Below are 12,730 nucleotides of genomic sequence, written 5' to 3'. Positions count from 1 at the left end.
TTGTGTGATCACTAGTTAATCACCAATTAATTCACAAACATAGTTAAGTTAACTATTTTTCCAAACCCTAACTGCTTTAACTAAAGTTTCAGGTTTTCAGTTTTAATCTACCTAAGTTCTATAGGTTTGTTCTCCTTATCTAAGTAGAATCAGGGAAGACTTTCTTAAGCAAAGTTGGAGTGGACGTGTAATTGAACAATTTTTGTTCTTAGAGAAGATCTTGTTGCTATGCTAAACCGGGAGAAAAGAAGAGAGGAAGATTGGGGTTCAGGCTGTTCGTTTGTTCCATCGGTAGACAGGCAAGCTGCATGCTCGCCAAAGATGGCTGCCACCCTAGCACCACTCAACGGCATAGGGACACGTAGCTGCTTTATGCTGGACCTAGCAAGCAGTTGCTGTCGCGCTCTCCAGCATTGCCCCGTCTTCACAAACGCGTCCAAGCCGTCATTCTCTCTCTTCTTTCTCTCTGCTCCGCCACCGTCGCCGTCGAGCATCTCTAGTTCACCAATCATTCCCACTACCACCGCTTCACCTCACTGCAAGTCATCTCATCACCATTCTCACCTCATCCTTTCACACCACTTGAGCTAGATAGCACCACCTCTAGCCGTCAGAATTGCCTGAACTTTGTTTTCTTTCCAGGCACGTCCGCGGCACTGCCGTGAGCTCCTCACCATGGCTAGGCCCCCGTGGCACATCTCCGCATCATTTTTTCCATGTTTCCACTTCCTCTTGTCATCCTGTTGCTCACTAGCCCTTTGGTTTTCATAGCGGAGTTCTTGATGAGCCAAAACGCCACCGTGTCCATAGTCTACGCTGCCACCATCATCCTCGATGTTGACAACCTAGTTCCGCCATGTTCCCACCCCTGCCAGTTGCTGTTCTGAAGTCACGGTGAGCCCCTAAAGCTAACCCTGCCCTCCAATTTGACTCTACCAAGCCCTAGTGACTGGATTGTCGTCGTGCCGGTGTGCTATGCTCAGCTGAGCTACCACGATTGTGGTTAGGTGCATAGCTAGGTTGTTCGCATTCAATTAAACCCTGGAGCATGTTTATGGGAGTGAGATGAGTGTGCCGGAGGCCTTTGCGTCACCAAAGAGCTCGCTGTTGGGCTTAGCTGCGTTGCCGGGCTCCAACCTGTCACCATGGCCACTGACTGTTTGCTACCATGCCCTAACAAGTAAATCGTCATGTGAGAGTGTTCGGCAGGTTGAGAGGAACATGTTAGGCTAGCTCATTTCATCGGAGTCACCGCCGACGATCAATGCTGTCTCGCCGGAGCAGCATTGAGCCACCGGAGCCACCATCATGCTCACCGTCATGCAGTAGAGGTTCAATGGATAGTGCTAGAAGGTTCGTGAGAGCAAGGGGAGTCCAACGGGGTAGGTCTCATCACCGGTGTGCTCGCCGTTGGCGAGGTACCCACCGGTCAACGGCACCAGTGCCATAGTCATCGCGGGCGTGGGTTAGGGCCCCCTATCAGTGACAGAGAGTGAGAGAGAGAGTGAGAAAAGGATTTTATCCTTTTTGGTTTATCAGAAAATATTAAAATGAGCTGAAACTTGATTAATTCATAACTAAATAAATAAAGCTAATAAAATTATGAAAATTTTTGTGCAAGCTTGTTATCATGTAATGAATCAATGGAAAAATATGAGATGGTGAAAATCGGTACTTTTGTGAGGTCTAAAAATTACCTCTTTTAATTAATAAATGAACCTTCCATGATTTTTATAGATTAAAATAATTATCCAAAAATCATGAAACTCTGCGTATATGCTTTACAAAAAGTTTCATTCTATTTTGATAAAAATAAATTGCTCACTTAATTTGGATGCCTTTTATGAATTAATAAAAATACAAAAATGATTTCCTCAAATCATTAAAATTAATTGAGTGTACTTTGGGATTGATTGTGGACCTTGGAACACTAACATCTTGCTATTCCTTGGTAATTCCTTTACATGAATGCGCTTTCATGATTAACTTATTGATAATAAATAACAACTTTGTTTAGTGCATAATTAATTAATTGTTTAGTGAATGAAAGTTGTACTCAAGCAATTAACCTTGTTTAAGCCATCTTAATCCATGTTTCTTTATCCATGTGTTATGCATCATCATTCTAAAGCATGCATCATTATTTACGTCTAGTGAACGAGAGTGGTGATCTGATAATCGAGCAGGCTTCTGAGGCAGGTTTTCACTCAGTAGCAATTGGGTTGGAGACTAGGGGTTTTCCTGACGTATCTAAGAACCCCAACATCATAGTCAAGCCCCAGAGCATATGAACATTTCCTTGTGCTTTTATAAATGTTTCTCACATACATCTTTTACTTGTTGCATTAAGTAAGTTATGAGTTGAGTGTACACCTGTTGTTGCATTATCTACCTTGATTCCTTAACACCATTCCTTGACACCCTATTTAGTATGATAAGTTAGTTATGCTTAGTCTTGAATAGTGGTTAAGAATCGAATGGTGATTTCATTGTTCACAATGGTTACTTCCTCAAGATTTGCCTGGGAGTTTGTATAATGAATGTGTTTAAAATTGAGATCGAATAGGGCATGGGTGTTGTCTCTGGTGGTCAAGTCGACATGGTTGCCTGTCGTACTTGCACCGCCTGTGTCGATTAAGGACCATTCGTTGTAGGCCTATGTGTGGTTGAGACATTGTAGTACTTGGCCACATACTCTGGTAAGCCTAATACCTCAGCTATTCTATTATGTGAAAAGATAACTACGCACTAGAAGTGGGAGATGGTGAGAGTAGCGTGCACCCACCCCTATGAATCCACCAATAGTGGAGCAGGGAGGTGGAGTACTGTGCACTCGGGTAGCGTAGATCTGTTCATGTTTTGGAGGATCCAAGTCAGGGTTGATATATGTAGGTTCGGGTCTAGACATAGACCTACATATGTTTTGTGGTAAGGAAATCCTAGCTAGGCCTAATTGATTTGAATTGTCGTTGCTTCTTGGAGAAGGAAACTCGACCCTCTAACCATACATCATACTTAATTAATGGAATATTAGTTCTTATGATCACATGATGAGATGGTTAACAAAGTGATTGATTTAGATCAGGTGCAAACTAGAGACTATAATGATTTAACTTGAGCTAAAACATTGAAAGTAAGGATCAATCATTAGTAAGCTTTTCTGCAAAAGTTAATCTTGATTCTTGCTACAAACTTACCTTGATTCCCCCTAAAGCCTGCATATCCTTGGAGTCTTTTCTTTTTGTCGGTTAAGTCTTGTTGAGTACCTTTGTACTCAGGGTTTGTTAAACCCTTGTTGTAGGTTAGCCCCATGAGCATCTAGGCTTTTGCCCCTACAGCATTGCGGTTCAGGATGAGGAGTCCTAGCAGTAGAGCTGTTATTGTTGTGCACCCTTAGGCGGGGTGAGCTTCCTTTGATTGTAGTATAGGTGGTACCTGTTTTGCTACCTATTAAGAAAATACTTCTAGCAGTCTACCGAGGGGTATGCCCACGGTAGTAGATGAATTGGTGGAGGTGCACGTGAGAGAACCGGATGGTGACATAGAACGCAAGAGAATGCGATTAGACAGGTTTGGGCCATCAGCTTGACGTAATTCCCTACGTCTTATGTCTTTGTGGATTGTATTGCATATGATCAGATCTACCATCTAGGTGACCCCTACCCCTCCATATATACTTTGGAGGGGTAGGGTTACAAGAAAAATATCCTATTTGGTATTACAATATCTTATTGTAGCCTTGCGGTGCAAGTCGTCCAGTGCCGTGCGCCGCACGCCTTGATCTTGTGGGCTAGGCCACCTCTGATGGTGCGGCCCATGTCTTGTCCTATAGGGTACCGAGGGTCATACCCCCATAGCTAGTCCTCGAGCGCCTTGTATCCACTGAGCAACACCATTTTGAGATTGTCTAAGCTATCCAACTTGCTGCTGATCATCAGGAACAGGTGTCTGACCAGTTTAACTAGGGAGCCAAGCTGTTCAAGCGAGTATCCGAACAGTTTAACAGGCGTCTGACCAGTTGAACTATCATGATAAAAAAATTGAAGCCTCTGTCTTGTATGAAGTGTGCCCACTTAGGTTCTGAGTGTCAAAGTTAGAAGCTTAGTGTCCTTGACTTAGTCAGCAAAGAGGAACTTAGTCACTTTGTAGATGATTAAGTCAAAAAATAAGCACATTCACCGTGAGGTGAAGTGTGCCCACTTAGTCCCCAAGCCTGGTAGTAGGTGAAGTAGTCACGTGGTGCCAGGTTCCAAAGTAGTATTCTTCAAGGTGCTGGCCCAGTCCCCAATGTCGTTGGAAAACCAGTATAGAAATAAATACAGTCATCGCGAAGATGACGTGTACACACATAGTCCCTAAGCCTGCTAGAAGATTTTTAAGATATCTTGTAGTAGGGTCAAATAATTTTTAATGAAAGCTTGCCAACATCATCTGCCATGTACGTCACAATGACCCTGGACGCTGCTGCCCAAGATCAGCACCCTAATCCGAATAGCATGGAGCAACTTGATAGCACACTGATGAGACGTAGCAAGATCCGACCACCAAGGGAGTCCCCAGCTTAGCTGGCGATGCTTACATGAATAATCCGAACACCAAGGAGTCCCCAGCATGATGGCGAGCCCCTAGTGTAGCTGACGATGAAGCCCATGCGATGAGCAGTCCAACCAACTAGTCGGCGATGAAGTCCGTCCGATAGGTGGTCCGACCACCCGGACAATGATCATCTTGTCTAGTCCCTGAGCGTCAGCTGATTGACTGAACCATGCCCCTGCATAACAAATGTGTAGAATGGGTAGTACCTGATGTAAAAATAAAATATATGAACTCCGGAGAAGAATCAACAATGGTGATGAAATAGCGTATGCAGCTCGGCGATCAGTTGATGTGAACACTTAGTGTTATCCTGAAGATGTGTTTATATTTAATATAAATCATCCGAACAGTTAGTGTGTTGCTGAGTCTTCAGCCCTACCTAGCCTATTATCCATAATGCGGAGCACAGAGCCCTGTATGCGTGTAGGAAGAGTAGGGCGTCGCTAAGGAGCCGCTGCCTACTACCCATAACGTAGAGGGACAAGCGCTCATGCATGTGTAGGGAAGAAGCCAGAGATAAGGGCCGTCTCTGGGAACATCCGAGCATCAACATGACTGGTCAAAGATTTGCCTTAGGCTTAGTTATATGTCATCTTTAAGATTGTATACATGAAAGAAAATCATTTGGAGAACAAACATGGAGAAAATAGCTCGGAGAAAACATCATGGAGATATATGAAGGTTGGGGAATATTTAAAAAAATATTAAAGCGTGACTTAGCTTTAGATAGAACGTATGGTCGGCATTGAAGAAATCGCCTAGGCTCTCGAGCTTTCCGACCAGTCGTCATGGCGGCGGTCGCGGTCGTTATAGCGCCATTCTTTACGGCGATCATAATTGCGATGCAGGGAGGCAGGTTAGAGCAAGTAGTCTAGGCTGGCTCGCTCATTGGCTCGGGCGGCTCGCTTAGTGGCTCGTTCATTAGCTCGGGCAGCTCGCTTGATGGTTCAAGCAGCTCGCTTAGTGAGTAGCTGAGCATGTCGTGTCATCAAAGGTTCCCATCATCATGAGGTGTCTACGATCAGGTTTGCATGTATGTATACGTAGACTGATCGATATCCGTCTTTCTTGGCTTGTTGTTGTGTTTTAGCTCCATGTCAATACGGCGATGGTTATCACTGATTAGGCCTAGTGGCCTGACGATGAATTGCCAGCGCTGTGATGCAAGAACCGCTCAATGCTACCATCATGGACCCGTGGACCGGGTGCCAGCACCAGAATGTCAGTGTCAATGTGGGACTCCTAGGTTCGTCCGGTTGTCACGGATGGTGTTGGCGAAGAGAGACGCAGCATGTAGGTCAACCATAATGACGACAAGTCAAGGATGTGAGATGATGACGATTGTCACTGCGGATAACCATTAAAGCACATGTAGATGCATAGAGATATACACATGCAATATAATACCTAACTAGAAAAAAGAGATAAGACTTAGCTTTTAATGTTGCAACTCGGCGTATTGATCTTGCATCTTCCATACGCGTGCATGCATGCGAATATGCAAGTTTGATTATTTTAGCTTGCATAGCCGATTGACTCCATTGAGGCTTTGATGGTCTACACATAGATGGATTTCTTCTAGCTTTGCATCTAGAGGTCAAAGTCGAACTCGGTAGAGCAGAGACAGCAGAGGCTTGTGAGCACAGGTTGGAGTCGAACTTGGCTCCACGCGGGCCTGAGCCAACACGTGATGGACCTGGCTTCATCTTCAACTTCAAGGACAACAAACTAACAAGATTGGCAGAAAATAGTAGATGCCCTTGGTGACAATGGCACGAAGGACAAAGATTCAATCTCGTGCCTGTTCCCAATGCTGAGTTGCCTGCTGGATGATGTTGATCTTGAGGTACGCCATCTGGTTCATCAGCACACACACACCCTACCTAGCATGCCACTATCGACGAAATACGTCCAACAGTCTACCGAGGGGTATGCCCACGGTAGTGGATGAATTGGTGGAGGTGCGCGTAAGGGAACCTAGATGGTGGCATAGAACGCAAGAGATAGTGATTAGACAGGTTTGGGCTGTCAGCTTAACATAATTCCCTACGTCCTGTGTCTTTGTGGATTGTATTGCGTATGATTAGATCTGCCATCTAGGGACCCCTGCCCCTCCTTATATACTTTGGAGGGTAGGGTTATAAGGAAAATATCCTATTTGGTATTACAATATCTTATTATAGCCTTGTGGTGCACGCTGCCCAGTGTCGTGCGCCTGCATGCCTTGATCTTGTGGGCTGGGCCTACCTTTGATGGAGCAGCCCATGTCTTGTCCTATGGGTACTAGGAGTCATACCCCCACAGCTATCCCCGAGCGCCATGTATCCACTGAGTAGCACCATGTTGAGCTTGTTCGAGCTGTCCAACTTGCTGTCGATTGTCAGGAACAGGTGTCCAACCAGTTTAACTAGGAGCCAGGCTATTGAAGCGAGTATCCAAGAAGTTGAACAAGGCGTTCGAGCAGTTGAACTATCATCTAAGCTATTTTTTGAGCAGTTCAACTATGAGCAAGCCCTAGACTTACTCGAAGCTGAGGTTTGCCAGAAGGATGTAAGGGGCTCATGATAAAAAAATTGAAGTCTCCATCTTGGATGAAGTGTGCCCACTTAGGTTCCGAGCATCGAAGTTAGACGCTTAGCGTCCTTGACTTAGTCAGCGTGGAGAAACTTAGTCACTTTGTAGAAGATTACGTCAAAAAATAAGTACATTCATCGTGAGGTGAAGTGTGCCCACTTAGTCCCTGAGCCTAGTAGTAGGTGAAGTAGTCACATGGTGCCAAGGTCCAATTTAGTATTCTTCAGGTGCTGTCCAAGTCCCCAATGTCGCTGGAAACCAGTGTAGAAATAAATACAGTCATCGCAAGATGATGTGTACACAAGTAGTCCCCGAGCCTACTAGAAGATTTTGAAGATATCTTGCAGCAGGGTCAAAGAATTTTTAATGAAAGCTTGCCAACATCATCTACCATGTACTTCACAAGACTCTGGATGTGCTGCCCAAGATTAGCACCCTGATTCGAATTGCATGGAGCACCTTGATATCACACTGATGAGACATAGCAAGATCCGACAACCAAGAGAGTCCCCAGCTTAGCTGGCGACGCTTGCATGAAAAATCTAAACACTAAGGAGTCCCCAACATAGCTGGTGAGCCCCTAGCATAGCTGACGATGAAGCCCATGCGATGAGCAATCCAACCAACTAGTCGGTAGTAAAGTCTGTCCAATAGGTGGTTCGACCACCCAGACGATGATCATCTTGTCCTAGTCCCTGAGCGTAAGCTCATTGACCGAACCGTGCCCCTATGAAACAAATGTGCAAAATGGGTAGTACATGATGTAAAAATAAAATATATGAACTCCGAAGAAGAATCAGCAATGGTGATGAAATAGCATATGCAGCTTCAGCGATCAGTTGGTGTGAACACTTAGTGTTATCCTAAAGATGTGTTTATATTTAATATAAACCGTCGACCAATTAGTGTGTAGCTGAGTCTCTAGCACTAGCTAGCCTGTTAACCAGTAACGCAGAGCGTGGAGCCCAGTGTGCAGTGTAGGAAGAGCAGGGCTGTCGCTAAGGAGCCGCTGCCAACTACCCCTAATGCAGAGGGCAGGCGTCGTTCACGTGTAGGAAGAAGCCAGAGATAGGGCTGTCTCTAGGAACATCCGAGCATCAACATGACTAGTTCAGAGATTTGCCTTAGGCTTAGCTATATGTCATCTTTAAGAGGGTATACATGAAAGAAAATCATTTAGGAGAACAAACATGGAGAAAATAGCTCAAGAGAAACATCATGGAGATATATGAAGGTTGGGGAATATTTATAAAATATTAAAGCATGACTTAGCTTTAGACAGAATGTCTGGTCGGCGTCGACAAAATCAGCACACCTTGATCTTGTGGGACTGGACCACCTTTGATGGTGTGGCCCATGTCTTGTCCTGTGGGTACCGGGGGTCATACCCCCACACTACCCCACTTCCTGAATGGCTAAAACTTATGGTTTGTAATAACTTAATAACGGTTTGTAAGCTTATGGTATTGTAAGACTTCCACCACTTACTCTAATGTAATATATTTGTACAACTGTTGTAATATTGCAATGATTTTTGTAATGGATCCTGCTTGAGAGAATAAATATGCATGATTCAGGGTTCCCCGAGGACACCCAACAGATTACTGTTGGTATATTTTAACGCACACAGATAAATCCGCAAGCGCACGGATACCGCTATAGCTTTCACCCAGAGGTATTCCAAGTATCGTATCCATAGGGAAACATGTGAGACTAACTATGGTCTAACTTAACTAGGGGTAGCAACAAGGCTAGGATAAATAGGAGCATAGAGAGGACTGACTAAGGTTCTCTAGTTCTGACTTGGGTAAGCTTATGTATTCTACTATTCAACTAGGGACATTACTAGGGAAAGACACCAGCAGAGGATGCTTTCCTTCGCAACTACGTCCTACGTGTGCCTACACATGGGAGGTGGACTACAAAGGATCAACGAAGCTATATAGTACAGGCTATATAGAACTTATGTCACACACATGATCTACCACCTTCTAAAATGCTGGGGGCCTCCACGATTAACCCAAGTCTAAGCACCACGCTTACACTTACGATTAATACTTTAACCTAGCGTGTCTATAGATTAAAGCACTCAAAAGAGAGTCGTGATCCTTATGAACAATATAAACAATTACTTACTTAAATCAGAAGTTGATTACCAGAGAGATCTCGAAGGCAAGTTCAAGTAGAACTTGGATCCACCAAGGTAAAAGCCATAGAGAAAGCACCGATAGGCCGGCACCTCCTCCAAACTCTTCCCTCACTCTCTATCTTACTATTCTATTTATAAGACTAGATCCTATGGAGGACTAATCTTCTCTTGATTATTGGCTCTGATCCTGAAGATATGAATTAGGGTTTTAGGGATCTATTGAGGGAGGGGGGCAGGGGCAGATATATATAGGTCAGAGTGTCCATCATGAGCCCTTGGATCAAACCAACTGAAAGGACGGCATAGATGCAACCCTAGGAGGTGAAGGAGAACTAACATAACGAGGCGGAGGCTGACAGGTGGCCCTAGGGGCTGCGTGGCCTATAGGTGGGGCTAGCCAGCCCCACATGGCAGCCCCTCAGCTCCCACTTTGGTGTGGTGTCCTCTGGAACCTTCTGGTGCTAGTTTTGTGGCGGATAAGCATGATTAATTATGACATGTAGGTTTGCCTTGATGATTTTCTGGATAAACCCTGCAGAAAATATAGATTCACCAAAACTCATGGAATTTGTTAGTTTAATCCCCTAGACCTTTGTTGGTGATCACAATTGTGCCCTTATACATGTTTTATTGACAGTTTATAATGGTTGTTAACTACCATCAACAAGCTCCCCCAAGCTTAACATTTGTTAGTCCCTTAGCAAAGCTAAACTCAGCAAAAAATGGATCAGGAGTTGCTATGATGCTTTCACTCCTCAAAAGTACACATGCGTTCAAACAAGAATTCTCCTCCGGATTAGAATAAACCTGAAACGACCTGATTTCCGCGAAGGGAAATCCACAGAGTCGAAGTATAATAAGACCGTTGTAGATCATATTACCCAAATTTCCAATTGAATACCACATCCATACAATGATAATATCAGAGTACAAATAGTGCGGAATTACATAATTTATTACATCGCCGCATTGGCGGAATCAAAAGTAGCATTCATTCATAATAGCTTGAAGATAAAATCGCCAAACTTGAGCATAGGCACGAACCCCTCATCCATCAAACTCCTCAGAGCTATACTCCTCAGCAGAACCTATGTGCCAAAATTTATCAGTACGATTTGTACTGGCCACTCCCACCCTACGAGCAGTGCTTTGTGGAAGTTGGATATAATCAAAAGGAACCAATATGGCTAGGGTTTCCTATGTATTTAGCATATCAAGTATATAATAGTATAGTCAAGTTTTAACACCATTCCCACACACATTCCACCCCATTCCCTTTCTAGAGATAGGTTTCAATCCTGGGATCGATACACCACCATCTCCACATCATCACCACATCATCACCATACCATCACTCAGTCGACAAGCCTGACTCCCTCTCGGCTCTGCCTCAAGGTCCGTAGCCCCTGGCTACTGACTGACACTCTCTCACAGGGGAAGAAGAGAAGGACTCATCTCACTATCTAGTTTAAGCGAAACCCAGGAAAAGGTCCATAGCCGACAAGTCGGCACATGTATCGATCGATCAACCATACACTCTGCAGAGATTTTACATAACCACAAGATCTGCCTTCTTTGCTGACCATCATCAACTGGGCTGATTCTGGCCGCTTGCTAGCCTAGGATAATGCCACCCTACCATTCAGCCCTGGTACAACCCAAGTCTAGTCTGGGGTGGCTGAAACTATGAGTCATGAGCCAGTCCACAAGGTCTCCATGAAGTCTCGGAAGGGTGTGGGGGAATCCCCACGCCCCATACCTCCTTACACTGTCCGCTATCAACCTAGCAGTAGTGGCAATATCCTACCAAGTAGTCCGGCCATCCCGCACCATATAGGGCGAGTGGTACGTAAGGCTTCTCGGTGAATCTAAGAACTAGTAAGTCCTTAGGGATGACCAAGTTAGAATGTCTTCATCCGGGTTTCCATTTACCGTGCCACCACAGCACCTCCACCCCGGGCTCCTCCCATCACAGGTTCACACCCTAGGACCACCTCATATACCATTTACCCACCATAGGTATCCATTCCTAGGGTGCCCAGGTAGCACCACATGGCAAGACTTGCCCCAGGCTCATCGTATACTCCAACTTGGTCGACACAACCCTCACCCTCCACACACCCAAGTCACACACGCAGCACTCTCCCCATAGTCCAGATAACACCATGCAAGTCTCCCCATAGTCCAGATAACACCATGCAGGGGTAAGGTTGCGTCAAGGTAAAGGCCTTCAAGTAAGCATACTACCATGCAAGTCCTATCATAATCTGATCATAGCAGTAAAGTAAAGCAATAGCAGCTCTATATTAGCCATGCGTAATAGGTGCTACGAGATTAGGTGGGATGTGGCACCTTTAGTGTAGTCGTCTCCGTACTCCTCACAGTACTCACGATCCTCGTCCGTCTGGTTCTCCTCCGAGTCTACAACGATCGTATTATAGTCGCGTTAGCGACGTCTATAGAATAGCACAAAGAAGCAATGAAAATTAAAAGAGCCAAATGCACTCAAACATGGGTTCATTGCTGTAAAGCTCGATTTTAGATGAATTTTGGTCCTAGGTTTCATATTTTTTTGAGGTCAGTATGAATTAGTTATGAATTTCTGAAGTTTAAATCATTTCTGAAAATGGAAATGGCCGAATTAATTCTGGGCTAACACGTGTCACGCTGTGACTGGTCCACGTGCGTCAGCATGATGTCATCATCTCAATTTCGAGCTGATAGGTGGGGTCTAGCTGATGTCAGCATGACGTCAGCAACGTCATCAGTTCCGATAGGTGGGTCCAGGGGCTCTTAGGTCACTGACATGTGGGTCCAGTCAAAATCAACAGTCAAGTCAACGGGCGAGTCAACGGTCAATGGTCAGGGTCACTAACAGTGTGGGGCCAGGGCTGCTGACATCAGCAGCTGATGTCATCGTGACGTCAGCATGATGTCACCCTGGCTATGCTGGCTTCTGACATGTGGGTCCCGCGTGACGTTAGCGTGACGTCACCATCTGACATGTGGGCCAGAGTGTCTGTGCCACTAACATGTGGGGCTAGGTCAATAGCCAACATTGACTGGTCAACAGTCTACATGGATTGGGTCTCAAACGGGCTCTAGCGGGCTCAGGTTGGGCTGGTCTAGGTCGGGCCGACCCGGACACGTGGCATGCTGTGGCACTGCCACGTCGTTGTCATGGGCTCTTACTGGGCTTCGTCTACCATGCGGCCCGCACTATGTGGTCCACAGTGAACTCAGGTTCATGGTCCATGGACCGTTTGTAGGCCTACGGTGGACTGAGTCCACCGTCTTTTCCCCTTGGCTCGGCTCACGTGCACCAAGTGCAGGGCTACGCTGCCCAACTCACCCCCTCTCCTCTGTTTTTTCCCACGGCGGCTTACACGCCGGCGGTGAGCACCCGGTGAG

The sequence above is a fragment of the Miscanthus floridulus genome, chromosome 17 (assembly GCF_019320115.1).
Source record: "Miscanthus floridulus cultivar M001 chromosome 17, ASM1932011v1, whole genome shotgun sequence".
NCBI classification, from domain to species: domain Eukaryota; kingdom Viridiplantae; phylum Streptophyta; class Magnoliopsida; order Poales; family Poaceae; genus Miscanthus; species Miscanthus floridulus.
This window is presented reverse-complemented; position numbering follows the sequence as displayed.